The following is a 21,363-nucleotide window of genomic DNA, read 5'->3' on the forward strand; positions in this document are numbered from 1 at the left end:
TTATCCGGACACGCTCGTGTGAACTCAGCTTAAGGCCTCATGCACACGACAGTATTTTTTTACAGTCCGCAAAACGGTTTTCCGTTGGTCCGTGACCGTTTTTTCGTTCGTGGGTCTTCCTTGATTTTTGGAGGATCCACGGACATGAAAAAAATGTTGTTTTGGTGTCCGCCTGGCCGTGCGGAGCCAAACGGATCCGTCCTGACTTACAATGCAAGTCAATATGGACGGATCCGTTTGACGTTGACACAATATGGTGCAATTGCAAACGGATCCGTCCCCCATTGACTTTCAACGTAAAGTCAGGAGTTAATATACCATAGGATCGGAGTTTTCTCCAATCCGATGGTATATTTTAACTTGAAGCGTCCCCATCACCATAGGAACGCCTCTATGTTAGAATACATGTAACGGGGTTCCGAAGGTGCACTCGGTCCCCCATTACCCGCAGACCTGTTGCTTAGCTTTGGGAATGAGGATCTGTGTTTGACCTCATTCCCAGGGCAGCGTTACTAGCTGGGTGGCTCCTTGCTCCTAAGTCTGCCTTGAGCGCCGAGCTGATCACTCGGTGCTCGACTGGTTGGTCTGTCGGTCATGTGACGCTGGCCACGTCACATGACCCTCACTCCCCACTATAAATACAGGCAGCCTGCTGGCCACAGGTTGCCTGTTAATTTAGGTTCCACCTGTGATTTGGTCTTTCCTGGCGTACTTACCTCCTGCTGAATTCCTGATGATCCTCTGCCTGCTCCTTGTGTACTTTGCTGCTCTCCTGGTATTCTGACCCCGGCTTCTCCTGACAATTCTCTGCTTGCTCCCTTTGTACTTTGTAGCTTTCCTGGTATTGACTCGGTCCGTTCACGTTCTGTTGTTTGTCTGTCTGTCATCCCTGCACTTATTCCAAGTTAGGGATTGCCGTCCAGTTGTCCCCTGTCATTAGGACTCGCGAGGCAAGTAGGCAGGGGTAAGGGTGGAGCGCAGTGGTCACTTCCCTTCCCTGTGTGTGTGTGTACGCGACCGTTACAATATACCATTGGATTTGAGTTAGATCGTGAAACTCAGATCCGACAGTATATTCTAACAGGTGTTCCCATAGTGATGGGGATGCTTCAAGTTAGAATATCCTACGAACTGTGTACATGACTGCCCCCTGCTGCCTGGCAGCACCCGATCTCTTACAGGGGGCTATGATGCGCACAATTAACCCCCCATTATACTTACCTGCGAGCTGCGATGTCTGTGACCGGCCGGCGCTCCTCCTACTGGTAAGTGAAAGGTCTGTGCGGCGCATTGCTTATAGCACAGACCTGTCACTTACCAGTAGGAGGAGCGCCGGCCGGTCACAGACATCCCCGCTCGCAGGTAAGTATAATGCTTCTAAAAATTGCTAAGTAACCATGGCAACCAGGACTGCAGTAGCGTCCTAGTTACCGATCGGAGCCCCAGCGATTAAACTGGGACTCAGATCGGAACTCTCCACTGCCACCAATGATGGGGGAACGTGATTTTAACTGGGGGGGGATGTGAGGCCGCACTGGCCACCAATGATGGGGGGATTCAGAACGTGATTTTAACTAGGGGGGGGGAGAGGTGAGGCCGCACTGGCCACCAATGAATATAATATTGGGGAGGGAGGGGGTCTGCCCCCTCCTGCCTGGCAGCACCTAATCTCTTACAGGGGGCTATGATAAGCACAATTAACCCTTTAGGTGCGGCACCTGAGGGGTTAATTGTGCGGATCACAGCCCCCTGTAAAAGATCGGGTGCTGCCAGGCAGCAGGGGGCAGTCATGTACACAGTTCGTAGTATATTCTAACTTGAAGCGTCCCCATCACTATGGGAACGCTTCTGTGTTAGAATATACTGTCGGATCTGCGATCCGTCTGTGTGAAAGTTGCCAACTGCCACGGATCACGGACGCGTATGCCAATCTTGTGTGCATCAGTGTTTTCTCACGGACCCATTGACTTGAATGGGTCAGTGAACCGTAGTCCGTCAAAAAAATAGGACAGGTCATATTTTTTTGACGGACAGGAAACACGGATCACGGCTGCAGATGAACAACGGTGCATTTTTCGAGTTTTCAACGGACCCATTGAAAGTCAATGGGTCCGCAGAAAATCACGGAAAACGGAACAACGGCCACGGATGCACACAACGGTCGTGTGCATGAGGCCTAAGAGTGCTTTTTTCCCAGATGAGTAGTTTTTTCTCTGGTTGGAGCTCTAACTGGCTTAACTCCTTGGGCTAAAGAATAAGAGGTGCCTCCTCCTTGTACATTCGCAAAGTGAAAAGTAGCCGCTGATACATTTCTAGTTCGATAATGGGGGATGTCAGATAAGTGCGTCCCTACACGCCAGGTAGAGCTGCTAACTGAGCGTCCTGATGCTCTGAAGCCTCGGAGCACCACATCATTATCCCGGGGCTGTGGCGTAAGCTCAGTCCGCCCAGCTGATCTGGTTCCCCTGGCAACTAGACACTACTGCCACACGGGGAACCGTAACAATATATAAGTGATTACAATTAGAGATGAGCAAATTTTTCAAAAATTCGATTTGCTAGTTCTCCAAAATTTTTGGGAAAGATTTGGTTCGAACCGAATAGATTTGTGGCAAATGACGTTAAAAAAAACTGCTATTTCCTGGCTGCAGAGAGCCTTTATAGGGGTGTAGAACACTGTACCTTGCAGTAACACGCATAGGGAGTCTGCTTTGGTAGTGAAATAATACTGTGAGTCAGTATGACATGCAGATGACAGGTGTCACAATTAGAATCACTGCACACTTCACTTATTAGGGCAGTCACAGGGCCAAAACTGACCAAATAACTCAAGTGTGAACTCAGCCTTACAGATCGAGGTTAGCGCCAAGAAGAAGCGCACTCCTTTCACACCGTCGTCAGCTGATTCCACATAGATGTCTATAGAACCTGTTCTATTAAACGCTTATACAAGTAGAGCCCCCCCGACAGAGTGGAGAGGGTGTCAGCAGTATGTTTGTGTTGATGTCAAAGATTATTTTGCCCTTCCTCTGATCCGTCAGAACAATAACCCACAAAAAACGGATCCTGTCTGTGGAGAATCCGCCTTCACTCGGTCAGCATTTGTTCAGTAATCCATCAGTATTGCTAAAGCCCAAAAAAAACAGGAATGGATCTAAAACAGAGATGACACGTGAATGGAATATTTGCATGTCTTCTGTGTTTTGTACCCACTCCTGCTTTTGGCTTCCAAATCATAAGCCAACTCTGATGCGACCATACAGGCCTTAAAGCTGGTACACAGACAGGATCCATTGTGCGTCTCATTTTTCCTTCATTCTGACAGATCAGAAGAAAGGTCAAATAAAAGATGATGTCAGCCAGGCTAAAAGGCAAAATAGTGGCCCAGTCATGAAGTGGGGAGGGTGGGAACAGCATGAGGAGTCTACAGAGTGGACATATGACATAGTGGTGAGGTGGAAGCAGCATGAGGAGACCATAGAGTGGCCTAATGACAGAGTCTGGAGGTGGCGGCAGCATCAGGAGGCCACAGAGTGGCACGACAACGAAAAATTGTGGAGGTGGCAGCAGCATGAGGAGGCCACAAAGTGGCACAATGACAGAGTCTGAAGGTGGCGGCAGCATCAGGAGGACACAGAGTGGTAAAATGACCAAGTCTGGAGTTGGCAGCAGCATGAGGAGACCACAGAGTGGCACAATGACAGAGTGTGTAGGTAGCGGCAGCAGCAGCATCAGGATAAGGCCACAGAGTGGCAAGGTGACATAGTGTGGAGATGACAGTTGCAGCAGCAGCATCAGGAGGATATCACAGAGTGGCAAGGTGACATAGTGTGGAGATGGCAGTAGCAGCATCAGGATACCGCATATGGTGACACTGCATATGTTGACGCAGGGCTGTGATGCCAACATTGGCACCCTGGCCACGCTTCACCTTCTGCCCACATATTCTACATATGGCAATGTTAACCTCCGGCGGCTTAACAAAAAACTGCCACACCACCGAGTAGGTGATTTTCCCCCCAACAGTCTGCACTGACTGCTACCGCCGCTGCTTCCGTGAACCGCTGCACCATTACTTCCTGGGCAGGTAGGCTGCTGCGAAGCAGGTGGTCTACCCCGGGCACGTTTAGCTCCCGACCTCCCACTGATGCCACCCTGCTGACTCCCAGCCATGGTTTCAACACATATAACCACCGACATTACCTGAGAATATATTTTTCTTTTTGTACTGAAATAGGCCACTAAACGCTTTCAACACAAATAACCGCCAAAGTGAACTGAGACTAGAAATGGCCTTGCGGTTCGCCTGGTGGTCGTTTCGTGGCGAACTTTGCGCGTTCGCCGAACATGAGAACATATGGCGATGTGCGCCGGCGCCATATTCTTTTGCATTGTGCTAAACTTTGGCCCATGACACATCCATCAGGTGGGACAGGACAGCCAATTGAGATGTTTCAGCATATGGACACACCCCCACCCTATAAAAGAATCCCATCTGGCAGCCATTTTACATTCTGTGTTTTACCAGTGTAGGGAGAGGTTGCTTTGCGGAGCAGGGTCAGGCTGTTAGAGACACCATACGCTAGCTAATAGGGCCACAAAAGTCTTTTTAAGGACTGGTATAGGTGTACTATCGATATGTGTGATATACTGAGGGGTGTGATATACTTATAATATACTTTCTAACATAAAAAGTATATTATATTGCATTTGTATTGTGCAGCAGTTGTGTGTGGTTCTGCTGCGATACCGCAGCTATATAGAGGGACAAACGCTATTGGAACAACTAATTGCAACGAGTGTGATATACCTGTTGCCACAAAAAAACTGATTGAGGGGTGTGATATACCTTCTTCCACAAAATACTGATTGAGGGCTACGATATACCTGTTGCCCCAAATAAACATGATGGTGTGATATAACTGTTCTGGCAAAAAAAAAAATTTAGGGGTGTCATATCGGATTCCACAAAATACTGATTAAGGGGTTTGATACACCTGCTTCCACCAAATATTGATTGAGGGGTGCGATATACCTGCTTCCACAAAATACTGATTAAGATTAAGGGGTTTGATATACCTGCTTCCACAAAATACTAATTGAGACCTGCGATATACCTGCTTCCACAAAATACTGATTAAAGAGGACCTTTCACCAGGCTACATGTATTGAAATAGTTATATTACTTTACAGTACCGCCCCCAGTGATGTCTTTCCGCTTTTTTTTTTTAAAGGACCCCCCCCCCCTTTCGTCCGCTCTGGTCCCCATTTGTTTTGGCGCCTCATATGCTAATGAGGTGAGACTGTTCAACTAGGCGGGGATTTGAATTTGTCCTGGGCGTGGTTATCTTCTACCTGGCTGCGAGCTCATCCAATCAGAGCTCCCCGCTCTTAGCCAGGGAGAAAGAGCTGAAGTTCTTGCAAGATTCGCGAGAACTTGAGCTTTTACACATCCTGAGCCGTGCGCCATCTTGGAGTCCCTTAGGGGGTGGTGGGCGGTAAATTAGTAAAACTAATGTCATGCTCGTTTGCCTAGGGGGAGTATTAGTAAAGGTTGAACAAGTTGCTCATTTTCTAGGGTTGTTTATCATACTTACCCACAGGATGCTGCTGCTGCTGCCACCTATGCCGCTGTGATGCTCTCCGCCGGGGACTCCAAGATGGCGCACGGCTCGGGATGTGTAAAAGCTCAAGTTCTCGCGAATCTCGCGAAAACTTCAGCTCTTTCTCCCTGGCTAAGAGCAGGGCGCTCTGATTGGAAGCGCTCGCAGCCAGGGAGAAGATAACCACGCCCAGGACAAATTCAAGTCCCCGCCTAGTTGAACCGAATTGCCTCATTAGCATATGAGGCGCCAAAACAAACGGGGACTACAGCGGATGAAAGGGGGGGTCTTGCTTCCACCAAATATTGATTGAGGCCTGTGATATACCTGCTTCCACAAAATACTGATTAAGGGGTTCGATATACCTGTTTCTACCAAATATTGATTGAGGCCTGCGATATACCTGTTTTCACAAATACTGCTCTTCTCTAGGGACTTAGGCACAGGGTCATTTTGAAAACGACAGGCAGAGGAAAAGGCAGGTCATTTCGCAGGGAGGGTAGGGGTCGGGCAGGTGCACCAGGCTGGAGCCTAAGTGGGAAGTTGGAAAAGGTGTGTGCGATTACTTCAAATGGCGCACAAGAGTTGGTTGAGTGGCTCACTCAGCCTTCTGCTTTTGCGCCCTCCTCATCCTCTGTATCTGCAACCTCCTCACTCTCTGCTGTGTGCACCCCCAAATACACCACCAAAGCCCCTCCACTTGAGTCAGAGGAATTATTTTCCCATCCATTCCCAGACCTTACCTATGCGCAGCCATTCTTGACATCGGATGAGGAAGAGGAGGTAGCAACGGCTGCCACCCAGCGGTCTGATGACAGTACCTAGATCAGCCCAAGGAGGGAGGTCCCCGCTGTTGCTGCCTACTCCGAGATCTCAAATGTCAGTGGTGGTGAAGGTGACGATGATGACGTGTCGATGGACGTCATGTGGGTGCTGTAAGAAGGTACCTGGAATCATCGTGGATGGAAGATATGTGTCACCGAGGTTCCTGGCCTCGGTGAAGTAAGAGCCGGTATTTTATGTGTCAGCAGCAGCTATTGCTAATTGACATATATAAAGAAAAGAAATGAATCACACATACAGCTGCTATGCTTTGATCTCATCCCTGCTACTTTTGCAGACAGCACTAAATAGCGCATGTGAACCGCCTCCTATGCTACATGCTGAATGAGGCATTAGTGTACATTTTGATCAAAAGGCATAAGCCCACTCACCACGCCAAGGTTGCCTCTATGAGTGGGTCCTAACCTAAAATTGGCACGGCGCTGCACGGCGACCACCGACGCTGTGGTACCATCCCGGCCGGCGGCAGGACCCAGCAGCCAAACAGCACCCCTGCTGCCAGACTATGCCATACTTAGCACTGGGCCCCACCAAACAGCCAGAAAAACAGAACAGTGGCCCCCGTGCAGCACCGCACCATGTGAACAGTTGTCAAAGCTCACCTTACCTGAACCTCTCAGGAACTCAAACTGAGAGCATGGTAGGTTAACTTAACCCCTACTGCAGAATACTTAGCCAATTCAAATCACGTGGCCGAATGGAAGGAGTGCTGATCCAGGGACAGAATCTTTATACATATATAAAAAAAAAAAAGGAGAAAAGAAATGAATCGCACATCAAGCTGCTATGCTAATTGACAGCTTGAGAGTTAGTATAGCTGTCATAGCTGATCCGGGAAGGCTCTTACTGGGAGTAGTCAAAGTGCTGGGTGGGTGACTACTCCCCATGTTCCAGGCCGGGTTCTGCCAGGCATAAAAACCAGCCAGCACTGCCAGGTGTGGATTTACCTCCTTCTGACAGTGGAGCTCAGGAGTCTGTGTGCTGTGAACTGAGGGCTGTGCTGGGATTTGTGGTTTGAGCCGGGCTGGAGGACTCGGACTGCCTATGGACTTTATGAGGCTGAACTGCTAACAGGGTCTGAATTAACACCCAGGAGAAAAGGTGACTTTTTATTGTTTATTGACTTTCCTTAAAGACGCCGGATAACCCTCTTGCCCAGCGGCTGACCGTGGAACTTCTAGCCCGCCATCTACTGCCATATAAACTGGTGGACTCGGAGGCCTTTAGAAAATTTGTGGCCATTGGCACACCACAATGGAAGGTCCCTGGAAGCAAATATTTCTCCCAGAAGGGCATCCCAGAACTATATAGCCACGTTCAGCGGCAAGTGAATATATCTCTGGCACACAGTGTCTGTGCCAATGCTAATATACATCTCCCCACAGACACGTGGTCTAGCAAACACGGGCAGGGAAGGTACATAACGTTTACTGCCCACTGGGTGAACCTTCTGACGGCTGTCAAGCATGTAACCCGTGGCTCCGATGTGGATTTGGTGTTACCGCCAAGGATTGCATGCAGGCCTGCCTTTTCTTCTCCTCCTACTCCATCCTCTGTCTCCTCCTCGGCTGACTCCTCCTTTTCCACTGCTACCACCCAGTGGCGTAAATATAGGGGTCACAGTTGCGACCGGGCTCGGCACCCCAGGGGGCCCGGCCGCCTGCGGACCCCTGGCCCCTGCAGCTGTGCGTGCACTACTCTCTCTTGTGGTCAGCCGTCAGCGCCGGGCCCCAGCAGGAGTGAGCACGGCGTCGGCGTCAATCCCGCGAGACCTGTGAACTCCTGCGGACGGGAGAGAGACTGAGAGCAGGACCGCCGAGCCGAGGAGACAGCACAGTTCACTTCCTAGTGCAGCGCCGCAGCAGCCAGTAAGTAAGGAAAAGCCGCACTGACTGGAATAGTGAGGGGCCCCCCCTGGCCCTGGCAGATGACCGGGGGGGGGGGGGGGTTTGAGCTGGCCGAGCAGTGGGGGCCCTGGCCTGCGATGACCAGCCCTGTTGGGGGGGGGGGGGGGCTGAATTTATTGATGGGATTGGAGTCTTTTGGGGCCTGGGCTGATGCTGATCTGAGGGGTCTTTCAGCTGATGATTGATCTGGTGGCTGATGGGGGGTCTTTAGGCTGATCTGAGGTCTGATGGGCATGGGGGCTGAGTGGGGGTCTTTGGGCTGATCTGAGGTATAATGGGGGCTGACTGAAGGTCTGATGTGTGTCTGGGCTGATCTGAGGTCTGATGGGGGCTGGCTGGGGGTCTGATGGGGGTCTTTGGGCTGATCTGAGGTCTGATGGGGGCTGACTGGGGGTAGGAAACTAAGATGTCTGTCTGTGTAACTCTGCAGAGATGAGAGATGGCTGAAAGAAATCATCATGGTGGTCCGGTCTGAATGCAGAGGATGAAGAAAGAGAACATCTACTGTACATCAAAGGAGACGTCACTGGATGTAAGAGGTATGGGCGCGATATATAGGTAGGGCTGTGCGTGGGTGTGGCTTGAGGGTGGGCGACTGGGCGGACTTGGGTGTGGCTCCCAGTCTGGGGAAGGAAACAGAGTTTTTTGTGAAACAGCCCTGCTGTAGGCTTTGGAAGAGTGGTCTCAGCTGGGCTGGCTGTGGGGCCACGGGGCTAGGTGCTAGCCGGATTGTTGGGGGACTCAGTGACGCTTGGGCGCAAGTGGTCACAAGGCTGGAGTTGGGAGGACTACTGGGCCACACTCCCCCATAAAGGCACTGGACTTTAGACCGTGCGTGAACGGTGCTCTGTACAGCCAGGAGGCTGATGGACATTGGGCTGGGAAAGCCGCATGTCATGACTGTGTGTGAACGGTGCTTTAGGTGAGTCAGGTTATGTTATGTTTAGTTAGAGCCCAGCCGGGCAGGTGTTTATTTTGTATCATTTATGTTTGTTTTGCTGAGGTGCCAAATTAAAGCGATGTTTGGACCTGAAACTTGGTGTCTGGCGAAGATACTTGTGTGAATGACTCCCCACAATTGGTGTCGGATGCGGGCAGGTGTCCCTGCTGAAAGAAGGCATCACTGAAAAGAGCAGGTGCTGCTCGTGCTGTTCTGGACATTTTTTTTTTTGCTGGGTTGCAAAGGAGTCGCTGTGTTAAAGGGCCAGAAGCCTGGTGAGAGAGACTGACTGGAAAAAAAAAAATAGTTTTTTTTGGGAGTCTCTGGCTAAGCGGACTTGGCTGCTGAAATGTCTGTTAAAGTGACTTTCATGACGGAATATGCCATACGGTGGCAGCATATCAAACGGCAAGAAAACCTGGCCAAGGAGCTGGGTTGGGGCCCCAGTGAAATGGCGTGCTTTGATGTAGAGTGTGAGGCGTTGAGGGCTCAATTGCAGTGGGCCCGCGAGATCAATTCTCCGACACTGTATGGACCCTTTGTAAACGTCCAAGGTGTCGGTGGTGTCCCTGGATTTCCCGAGGAAAAGTGGATCTATGCCGTTGCCCAGGGCAACCGCCGGAAAGACAAAGAGGGGGAGAGCGGTGCGGCTCTCAGGAGTGCCTATGTTTCCTGTGATTGTGTACAAAGGTCCTAAAGGGTGTGCCTGGAGTGACCGTCCGGGAGAGGTCTGAACTCCAGGCCATGTGGTTTCCGGTGACAACGATTTCAGTAAGGAGTCTGCAGGTGGTCGTGGTACCAGGAACCCAGAGAAGGCTGGAGATCTTGGGAGAGATGATCTTGGGATATCCATCTCCAGAGACTGCAGAATCCGCGATGTCAGGCGGTAAGAATGTTCCTGTAATTATTGGGCTGGCAGACCCCGGGACAGTACGCCGACGACAGTTGCTACCTGCTGGGCCGGCAGGTGGCAAGTCCCAGAGGCAAGGAACTGTCATAAGGGGATGTGTCTCTGTGGAAACCACAGCGTCTGAACAGGCGGGTAAGCCTGTTGCGGTTGCTCCCTCGTGGGAATCCGCAGGGGAGAAGGATATTGTGCGGCCCAAAATGCCCATGACCAAGGCTAGGCTTGGGGTTGTGAAAGTTAGAGACCCTATGCTAGTCCGGGTAAGGGGTAGCACAATACTGAAAACTAAGACTGGTATAGTGATACATACAGTGGGGGAAATAATTATTTGACCCCTCACTGATTTTGTAAGTTTGTCCAATGACAAAGAAATGAAAAGTCTCAGAACAGTATCATTTCAATGGTAGGTTTATTGTAACAGTGGCAGATAGCACATCAAAAGGAAAATCGAAAAAAATAACTTTAAATAAAAGATAGCAACTGATTTGCATTTCATTGAGTGAAATAAGTATTTGAACCCTCTAACAAAAAAAGACTTAATACTTGGTGGAAAAACCCTTGTTTGCAAGCACAGAGGTCAAACGTTTCTTGTAATTGATGACCAAGTTTGCGCACATTTTAGGAGGAATGTTGGTCCACTCCTCTTTGCAGATCATCTCTAAATCCCTAAGGTTTCGAGGCTGTCTCTGTGCAACTCTGAGCTTGAGCTCCCTCCATAGGTTTTCGATTGGATTAAGGTCCGGAGACTGACTAGGCCACTCCATGACCTTAATGTGCTTCTTCTTGAGCCACTCCTTTGTTGCCTTTGCTGTATGTTTTGGGTCATTGTCGTGCTGGAACACCCATCCACGACCCATTTTCAGTTTCCTGGCAGAGGGAAGGAGGTTGTCGCTCAGGATTTCACGATACATGGCTCCGTCCATTTTCCCGTTTATGCGAATAAGTTGTCCTGTGCCCTTAGCAGAAAAACACCCCCAAAGCAAAATGTTTCCACCCCCATGCTTGACGGTGGGGACGGTGTTTTGGGGGTCATAGGCAGCATTTTTCTTCCTCCAAACACAGCGAGTTGAGTTAATGCCAAAGAGCTCTATTTTGGTCTCATCAGACCACAGCACCTTCTCCCAGTCACTCTCTGAATCATTCAGGTGTTCATTGGCAAACTTCAGACGGGCCTGCACATGTGCCTTCCTGAGCAGGGGGACCTTGCGAGCCCTGCAGGATTTTAATCCATTGCGGTGTAATGTGTTTCCAATGGTTTTCTTGGTGACTGTGGTCCCTGCTAATTTGAGGTCATTAACTAACTCCTCCCGTGTAGTTCTAGGATGCTTTTTCACCTTTCTCAGAACCATTGACACCCCACGAGGTGAGATCTTGCGTGGAGCCCCAGAGCGAGGTCGATTGATGTTCATTTTGTGCTCCTTCCATTTTCGAACAATCGCACCAACAGTTGTCACCTTCTCTCCCAGCTTCTTGCTAATGGTTTTGTAGCCCATTCCAGCCTTGTGCAGGTCTACAATTTTGTCTCTGACATCCTTGGACAGCTCTTTGGTCTTTCCCATGTTGGAGAGTTTGGAGTCTGCTTGATTGATTGATTCTGTGGACAGGTGTCTTTTATACAGGTGACTAGTTAAGACAGGTGTCCTTAATGAGGGTGACTAATTGAGTAGAAGTGTCTAACCACTCTGTGGGAGCCAGAACTCTTAATGGTTGGTAGGGGTTCAAATACTTATTTCACTCAATGAAATGCAAATCAGTTGCTATCTTTTATTTAAAGTTATTTTTTCGATTTTCCTTTTGATGTGCTATCTGCCACTGTTACAATAAACCTACCATTGAAATGATACTGTTCTGAGACTTGGACAAACTTGTCATTGGACAAACTTACAAAATCAGTGAGGGGTCAAATAATTATTTCCCCCACTGTATGCTGGACAGACATGCGATTAAAAAAGGACTGTCAGATAGTTCCCACCGGACGTGAGACTATGGTGACAGCTGGGACTGAAGTGACAACTAGAACCAATGGTGCCAAGTTATCTGCATTGCCTAATGAAAATGTGAAGTTATGTTATGTAAATTAAGTGATAATAACACCCCTTTTCCTTTGCAGGCTGTGATCTGGAAAAAAGCTACCCGTGCTGGTTTAATTGTATATGTGGTAGGGATGTTGATTGAAAATGAGGCAATGCTAGAAGGTGTACCACATGTACTAGGTGCAGATAAGCAGTCTCCACGGGGTTCTATGGTTAGTGAGCTTGGGTGCAAGATAGATGAAAGTGGTGTGACCTATAATGTGAACCAGGCACCTGAAGGAGAGCCTGAGCCAAGTGCAGGTGGTTCTCACTGAGGGGGAGTCTCCAATGAAAACTTGGTATTGTGGACCTGTTGTTACAAATATGTTCCTATATGACGTGATGTTGGGCTGTGATATTGTTTCGTTGTTGTGGGGTAAGGTAGACACTTCTGCAGATAGTGACAAAACTCTTGCAGAACCTGTGCTTACCTGTTTAAATGAAGGTCTAAAGGGAGCTGCACATTGACCGCCATGGGGAAAGAATATTGCCTATTGAAAGCAATGGTGCTGATAAGGTGCAAAGCGATTGTGCCAAGTTTGCGGAAAGGCATAATGAAAAGGTGATGACAGGTGAAATATGTGATGGTGACATGCATTTTCCGTTGTAGGAGGTGGTCAGGGGAATAGCGCCCCCGGGTGGAAAACATGTGAAGGGTGCAGATAAATGTTGTGAGCACTGAGTGGAGCAATCCTACTCTGGTGAACGTGCAAGAAAGGGTAGCAGTCCTAGAGGGTGCATCACACGTACCAGAGGTGGACATGCAGTCTCCACAGTGTTTTATGGTCAATAAAAGTAATATCCCAGGTAGGGATTAACTCGTCAGTGCCCATAGAGGTCAGCGTTAATAATGACACGAGTGACATAGGCGATGTATGTGCTGTGACCATTAGCCACTCCGAGAGGGAAGCGACCAGGTAAAGGTATTGCAAAATTCAGGCGGTCACTAGTAGCGACCAGACCACAGTTATACCTGACGTGATGAGAGCTGAGTGAGGAGACGGCAGCCTAGTGTCTGAGACCCATACCCGGGCAGGGGTAGATGACCTGACACGTCAGTACAGCTGCAATCCTGAAGATTTTTCTCTCTCCCCACGGTCCCTAGATATGATAGAGAAGGGACTAGCTGTCTTCACAGAGTCACCGAAGACTGCAGTAGACACAAAGTGCTTAAAAGGACCCTGGGTGGAACCCCCACAGGGCGGCCAAAAGAGAATGGTGATACTCATACATTGGCTGCAGCAGAGCAGAGTGAAGAGCATCTGGAACAGGAGGCCCTCTCCTTGGCTCGATCCCTTGAAGCGCTTGAGGAGCGAGATGAATGAGAGGCTGAACAAGCAACTCAGAGCAGGGATGGAAGATCTAATGAGCACAAAAGATGATGTCGGGAAGAACGTCTATGAGTTGAAGACGTCTAAGCCAGAGCCTATTAAGAATGGGTTTGGAGATGGTGGCGCCGTGGTGCCGACTGAGGCGGAGAAGATGGAAGATCTTTCTGCTGAGCCCGTTGATGGGGCTGATGTGAATGCAGAGGCCAAGAGACACATGGCAGGGGGGTAGCCAGGACCTGGTCCCGAAAGAAGTCTCCTCCGCCTGCAAAGCCGTCCAAGTAGCCAGCAGCCTGCTGGGGAAGGAATACGAGGAGATGAGCGACCAGTATGCGGATCCTGTCTACTTCTGTGAGTTGGCTCTCCTAGAGCCTAAACGATTGGGAACAATCTGCGGGGGGGAACCTCTGCAGGGATTGCCAGAAGGCGACGAGTCTGGTGAAGATTCCGATGTCACTAGTGCCTCCAACCTTGATGAGAAAGAGGAGGAGGAGTTGAGAAGGCAAGGATAGGATGCCATGTCCGTGAAGGATGAAAAGGCTAATAAAGTGAATGGAGATGCCAAAGAAACAGAGGCTGAAGAAGCTAAGGCCGAGGTCTTGAAATGGGAGAAATCCTTGGATGTTCCAGAGACCAAGGTTAGGGCGGAAGGAGCGACTGCTGAAGTGGGAAAAGCCACTGAAGACGCAGAAGACTCTGAAGCTGGTCCCAAACCCGAAGGTCATAAGAAACCTGCTCTGCTGAAGGAGCCCCACAAGGCAAAAGAGAAACTGTCGGGACACAGCCATTACTGGGACCAGTTCAGTCAAGAGTTGCCGCAGTCCAAGAAAGGACGTGAGGGGCCTGTGCAGAAGCCAGGAAATATAAAAAGACAGTACCTGCTCATGAGATGGGCAAGAAAATCCCAGAGGCCTTGTCAGCTCTGTAATAAGATCATGAGGGTGACCAACCAAGCGCTGTTGTCTTGGATCTGGCAGAATAAAGGGAAGCCTGTGATGCTGGCCACATCTTCCAGGGGGAATGTTGAGCTGGAAGATGGCAGGTTAATGCGGATGCCCTATCACAAGCATCCGTTTGGTACATGTGTTCACCCCCACAGGGTTGAACACGGGGGGGGGGGGGGGGGGGATATGGGGCAATGTGAATAGTGATGGATGGTCACAAGGCCGGAGTTGGGAGGACTACTGGGCCACACTCCCCCATAAAGGCACTGGACTTTAGACCGTGTGTGAACGGTGCTCTGTACAACCAGGAGGCTGATGGACATTGGGCTGGGAATTCTGCATGTCATGACTGTGTGTGAACGGTGCTTTTAGGCGAGTCAGGTTATGTTTAGTTAGATCCCAGCCAGGCAGGTGTTTATTTTGTATTATTTATGTTTGTTTTGCTGAGGTGCCAAATTAAGCGAGGTTTGGACCTGAAACAGATGTTTGTGTGAATGACCCCCGGAGAAGAGCTAACCCCCCCCCACACTGCTTTTCTGTTCAAAGATAGAACATGTCCTATTATTGTCAGCATAATGGACAAGTATAGTACTGTTCTATTAGGGGCCAGATGTTGCGTTTAAAAAACGGAATGCACACGGATGAAAAAGCCATACAGTCGTGTGCAATAGGCCTTAAAAAAATAAATGACTGACTTACTGAAAACCTATCCTTGGTATGGGTACTATCAGATCAATGGTGATCTGACTTCCAGCACTCCCGCGATCAGTTGCTTCTACTACTTGTGGCACCAGAACTCTGCACACTGTGTAGTGCCCGTCCATAGGTATTGCATTGCTGTTCCCATTCACTTGATCGGTGGGGGTGCTGGGAATCTGACACCTGCCGATCAAATATTGATGCAGCATACCGCCTGGTAGAGTTGATCATACTCGGTGCAAAGACCCCTCTCTTGCGATCACATGCTAACACTACCACTTGCAGTCTACAGAAAGAAAAATACTCACCTTACACATACTTATATATTTGCCAAATTACAAGGATGATAAATGTTACTATTCTATGGCTGCTGTGCTTCAAAATAATTTGCTAAACATGTTAAAAAAAAGTCATGAGTATTCCAACCAGCAGGAAGACCCCCGAAACTCGAGCTGCTGTATAGGAAAACTAGTAATGTCAATGACATACAGGTGCATCTCCATAAATTAGAATATCATGGAAAGTTAAATTATTTCAGTAAGGCCTCCTGCACACGGCCGTTGTGGTTCCATTCCGTGCATTGGCGGCCAGAACGGATCCAAACCCATTCGACTTGAATGGGTCCGTGATTTGTCCGTTCTGCAAAAAGATAGAACAAGTTCTATTTTTTTGCAGACCAGAAGCACAGATCGGAACCCCCCGGAAACACTCTGTAGTGCTTCCGTTGGGTTCCATTCCGTGCTTCTGTTCCGCATTTTCGGACCTATTCACTTCCGTGATGCGGAATGCACACGGCCGGTGCCCCGTGTATTGCTGAGCCGCTGTATGCGGCCCGCAATACGGCCACGGAAGTACAACGGCCATGTGCAAGAGGCCTAATTCAGTTGCATTAGCTGTAATCCATAATCCTCAAAAATTAAAAGAAATAAGCGCTTGAGGTAGATCACCCTGTGTGTAATGAATCTATATAAGTTTCACTTTTCGAATTGAATTACTGATGATATTCTAATTTAGGCTACATGCACACGACCGTATGTGTTTTGCGGTCCGGAAAAAAAAAAAAAACTGATGACATCCGTATGCCATCAGTTTTTTGTTTTTTTTGCGGATCCATTGTAACAATGCCTAAAACGGACAAGAATAGGGCATGTTCTATTTTATTTTTTGGCGGGGCTACAGAACGGACACACTGATGCGGACAGCACAAAGTGTGCTGTCCGCATTTTTGGCGGACCCATTGAAATAAATGGGTCCGCATCCTAGCCACAAAAAAAAACGGAACGGGCACGGAAACAAACAACGTTCGTGTGCATGTAGCCTTATTGAGACGCACCTGTTGTGCTAGTTATCATATTTCCACCAGCAGAGGGCAGCACAGTGCAGTGAGAAGGAAGAGTCTACTATGCTATTATAATACAGGGAAATACATTTTACCTTATAAATACTTTTAGTTTGTTGCAGTTAAAGTCCATAGGCAACATTCCCAGTGGTACAGTATGTCATACAGGGGCATACATTTTGCTATGTTAGAAAAGTGTAAACCGAGCCTTGCAGGGCAGCCAGTACAGCCCTAACCCTAGAGAATTATAGGAGCCAATTACAATGAACTACAGGCAGCGCAATAAATTTGAGCTTCATACATAGGAACTGTTAAAATAAACAAAGCAACCAATCAGATCACTTCTTTCATCTGCCCTAAAACAATAAGGCAAACCAAATCTGATTGGCTGCTGTGGATAACAATGACACCTTATATGCACGAAGCCCTACGAGAGAAGGAATTCTTTTGTAAGAATCTGGAGGTAACAGGAGATTCACTCTTACACCAGACACAATGCCTTGTTGGGCTAGTTCAGTTGAATGTACTCATACAGTATCTTTTCACTTAGTTTCTTCTTTCTGGAGAAAAACTAATTTTAATCTGAATGAAAATGAGCAGTTACGTGCACCAAGAGCAGGTCCACCTTTGCCCCTCCGGCTTCTTGTGCTGGAGCCTCCTGTGACAGGTTCCTGCATAGTCATCTCACCTGATCCCTTCAATTCAGAACAAGACAGAGGCGCTCAAAGAGGAAGCAGGAGGAGAAAGGTTGCACAAAGTGGCTTGGGGTGCACTTAAAGGGGTGTTCTGTCAACATTAAGTTATCTCCTAGATCTCCTATTATAGGTTATAACTAACTTCTCAGTGGGGGGGGTCTGACCCCCTCCAATCCCGAGATTAAGGGTCCAATACCCACATCCTGATGGAGCAGTAGGTCAAGCACGCGCCCCTGCCGCTCCAATTATTCTCTATGCGACTACCAGAAATAGCCGAGGGCAGTATCGTGCAAATTTCCAAACTATGCCAAGAAGGGACATATCACTTATGGAGTTAAATCCCTAGGTGGTCTTGTGACATTCAAAATGTAAAACCGCGACAGTAACCTGAGGGTCAGACTTGGATTTCTGACAGTTTCCATGGAATATCCTCTAAGGGCCATGTGACTGGGTCATGTGCCACTTGGGCCAGTCATTGGCTGCAGTGGTGCATGTGACCCCCATCCCCACCGGCAGTTAACATGCGAGAACCAGGGCGCAGCTAAGAGAGCGGTGGACCGCGCAGAGGGGAGCAGATAAGCATGACTTCACAGGTCCAGTGCGGAGGGGGGAGAATTAAAAAAGTTCTAAAAAGCTGGAATAAACCTTTAATCATTGACCTTAGCTTGTTGGTAAGGCTACTTTCACACTCGCGTTTGTTGTGGATCCATCATGGATCTGCACAGACGGATCCGTTCAGATAATAGGACCGTCTGCATCCGTTCAGAACGGATCCGTTTGTATTATCTTTAACATAGCCAAGACGGATCCGTCCTGAACACCATTAAAAGTCAATGGAGGACGGATCCGTTTTCTATTGTGTCAGTGAAAACGGATCCGTCCCCATTGACTTAGGCCTCCTGCACATGACCGTTGTGTGCATCCGTGGCCGTTGTGCCGTTTTCCGTATTTTTTTCGCGGACCCATTGACTTTCAATAGGTCCGTGGAAAAATCGGAAAATGCACCGTTTTGCAGCCGAGACCGTGATCCGTGTATCCTGTCCGTCAAAAAAATATGACCTGTCCTATTTTTTTGACGGACAACGGTTCACGGACCCATTCAAGTCAATGGGTCCGTGAAAGAACACTGATGCACACAAGATTGGCATCCGTGTCCGTGATCCGTGGCCGTAGGTTACTTTTTATACGGACGGATCCGAAGATCCGTCTGCATAAAAGCTTTTTCAGAGATGAGTTTTCACTTCGTGAAAACTCATATCCGACAGTATATTCTAACACAGAGGCGTTCCCATAGTGATGGGGACGCTTCAGGTTAGAATATACTAAAAGAACTGTGTACATGACTGCCCCCTGCCCCCTGTAGTTAACACATTGGTGGCCAGTGCGGCCATCCCCCCCCTCCCTCCCCTGTAGTTAACTCGCTGGTGGCCAGTGGGCCCCCCTCCCTCCCCTGTAGTTAACTCGTTGGTGGCCAGTGGGCCCTCTCCCCTCCCTCCCCCTCCTAATTAAAATCTCCCCCCCTATCATTGGTGGCAGCGGAGAGTACCGATCGGAGCCCCAGTTTAATCGCTGGGGCTCCGATCGGTAACCATGGCAACCAGGACGCTACTGCTGTCCCGGTTGCCATGGTTACTTAGCAATTTGTAGAACCATTATACTTACCTGCGAGCTGCGATCTCTGCGTCCGGCCGGGAGCTCCTCCTACTGGTAAGTGACAGGTCATTAAGCAATGCGCCGCACAGACCTGTCACTTACCAGTAGGAGGAGCTCCCGGCCGGACGCAGAGATCGCAGCTCGCAGGTAAGTATAATGGTTCTACAAATTGCTAAGTAACCATGGCAACCGGGACAGCAGTAGCGTCCTGGTTGCCATGGTTACCGATCGGAGCCCCAGCGATTAAACTGGGACTCCGATCGGTACTCTCCGCTGCCACCAAGGATAGGGGGGGAGATTTTAATTAGGAGGGGGAGGGAGGGGAGAGGGCCCACTGGCCACCAACGAGTTAACTACAGGGGAGGGAGGGGGGCCTACTGGCCACCAACGAGTTAACTACAGGGGAGGGAGGGGGGCCCACTGGCCACCAATGTGTTAACTACAGGGGAGGGAGGGGGGCCCCCTGCTGCCTGGCAGCACCTGCCAGGCAGCAGGGGGCAGTCATGTACACAGTTATTTTAGTATATTCTAACCTGAAGCGTCCCCATCACCATGGGAACGCCTCTGTGTTAGAATATACTGTCGGATTTGAGTTTCACGATGTAACTCAAATCCGACGGTATATTCTAACATAGAGGCGTTCCCATGGTGATGGGGACGCTTCAAGTTAAAATATACCATCGGATTGGAGAAAACTCCAATCTTATGGTATATTAACTCCTGACTTTACATTGAAAGTCAATGGGGGACGGATCCGTTTGCAATTGCACCATATTGTGTCAATGTCAAACGGATCCGTCCCCATTGACTTGCATTGTAATTCAGGATGGATCCGTTTGGCTCCGCACGGCCAGGCGGACACCAAAACGACTTTTTTTTCATGTCCGTGGATCCTCCAAAAATCAAGGAAGACCCACGGACGAAAAAACGGTCACGGATCACGGAAAAACGGAACCCGTTTTTGCGGACCGCAAAAAAATACGGTCGTGTACATGAGGCCTTACATTGTGTGTCAGAACGGATCCGTTTGGCTCAGTTTCGTCAGACGGACATCAAAGCGGAATGGTGGCTGAACGGAGACAAACTGATGCATTCTGAGCGGATCCTTTTCCATTCAGAATGCATTAGGGCAAAACTGATCCGTTTTGGACCGCCTGCGAGAGCCCATGACTGATCTCACAAACGGAAAGCCAAAACGCCAGTGTGAAAGTAGCCTTAGCTTATCTTTTACGCACACATAAAAATGCTTGCTGGTTGGCAACACATCTTCCCATGTAAGCAGAGCATGTGCTGTAGTGCTGTAGACATAATGTTCAATAAAGGGTATTACCATCAAGGACATTGATATATTGCTAAGATATGCCATCAATGTCAGATAGGAGTGGGTCCCAGAGGTGGGACTGGCATCTATCTCCAGAGCGGGATCCTCAAAGTGAACAAAAAGCAGCTGCACATGCACAGCAATCTTTAGTTTACCGCTATAGGAGTTCTGGCAATCCCATAGGGATGAACGAAAAGCACTCTGTGCATGCGTGGCCCATTCTTCACCTTGGGGGAACCCATTCTCTAGATAGGTGTGGGTCCCATAGGTGAGACCTGCACTTATCTGACATTGATGGCATATCCTAGCGATAAGCCATCAAAGTCCCAGATGGGCCAACCCCTTTAATAATCATAGTAACGATTGTTTGTCCCCCATGCACTTTCCATTGGCCTGTGTAATGGCCCTTTAAACAAACAACAATCAACTCTCTTTATTGTCATTTGAAACACATTGTGGCCCTGCATCGGGCCCTGTAAACGCACCCCTTTAAAATATGTTTTGATGCAAACTGGCTCTTAATTGATTTTGATATTGATAGCCTATTCTTAGGTTGGGGTGTCTGGGGAGGGGTAGTACCTCTGGTGGAGGGCATGTCGTGCTCTTTTCAGGGCAGCTTGTACACCTTTTGGTCCCCACCTGACACTCAGCTCTCACCTGTGGCTCCTAGCAGCTGTAACATGCGCAGCGGCCACACCCCGGGCAACAACTTCGACAGGCTGGCTAAACCAGGTTGAGAGAAGCCGTCGGGTCATTGACCTTCGGTAACAGGGGGATTTGTCTATCCCGAGCATGTGGAGACAGTCTGGCGGAGTAAGCGGATGAGCGCTACTAAATAGCGCCAACGGTCATGAAGGCAGTATCTGCAAGCGATGTGGTACGCTAAGAGCACGGCAAGACACGAAAGATGCCCTGGTCAACCACTGCGCCCAGCCCATCTCCAACCGTCTCGACTTCTGTCCTGCCACTGGAGCAAGATGTAATCCGGGAAGAGAGAGAGTGAGCCTGACTCTGCGCACCTCTCCCTCACTTAAAGGGCTTCTGTCACCCCCCATTGTGCAATTTCATTAGCCGACATTAGCTATTTGCTGAGTGCAATCATACATGTCCTA

The 21,363-nt window shown here is 49.1% G+C and overlaps 1 long non-coding RNA gene across 1 annotated transcript in view; it reads right to left on the reverse strand.

Annotated features, from left to right (window-relative positions):
* Nucleotides 1-18,659, reverse strand: part of LOC120999887 — a 22,420-nt gene extending 3,761 nt beyond the window's left edge. The window contains exons 1-2 of the long non-coding RNA XR_005778665.1: nucleotides 18,646-18,659; nucleotides 15,490-15,495 (exon numbers count right to left, since the gene is read on the reverse strand). This is a non-coding gene — a long non-coding RNA (uncharacterized LOC120999887). The remainder of the gene's footprint in view (nucleotides 1-15,489; nucleotides 15,496-18,645) is intronic.
* Nucleotides 18,660-21,363: the final 2,704 nt, after the last annotated feature.

The sequence above is a fragment of the Bufo bufo genome, chromosome 4, assembly GCF_905171765.1.
Source record: "Bufo bufo chromosome 4, aBufBuf1.1, whole genome shotgun sequence".
NCBI lineage: Eukaryota > Metazoa > Chordata > Amphibia > Anura > Bufonidae > Bufo > Bufo bufo.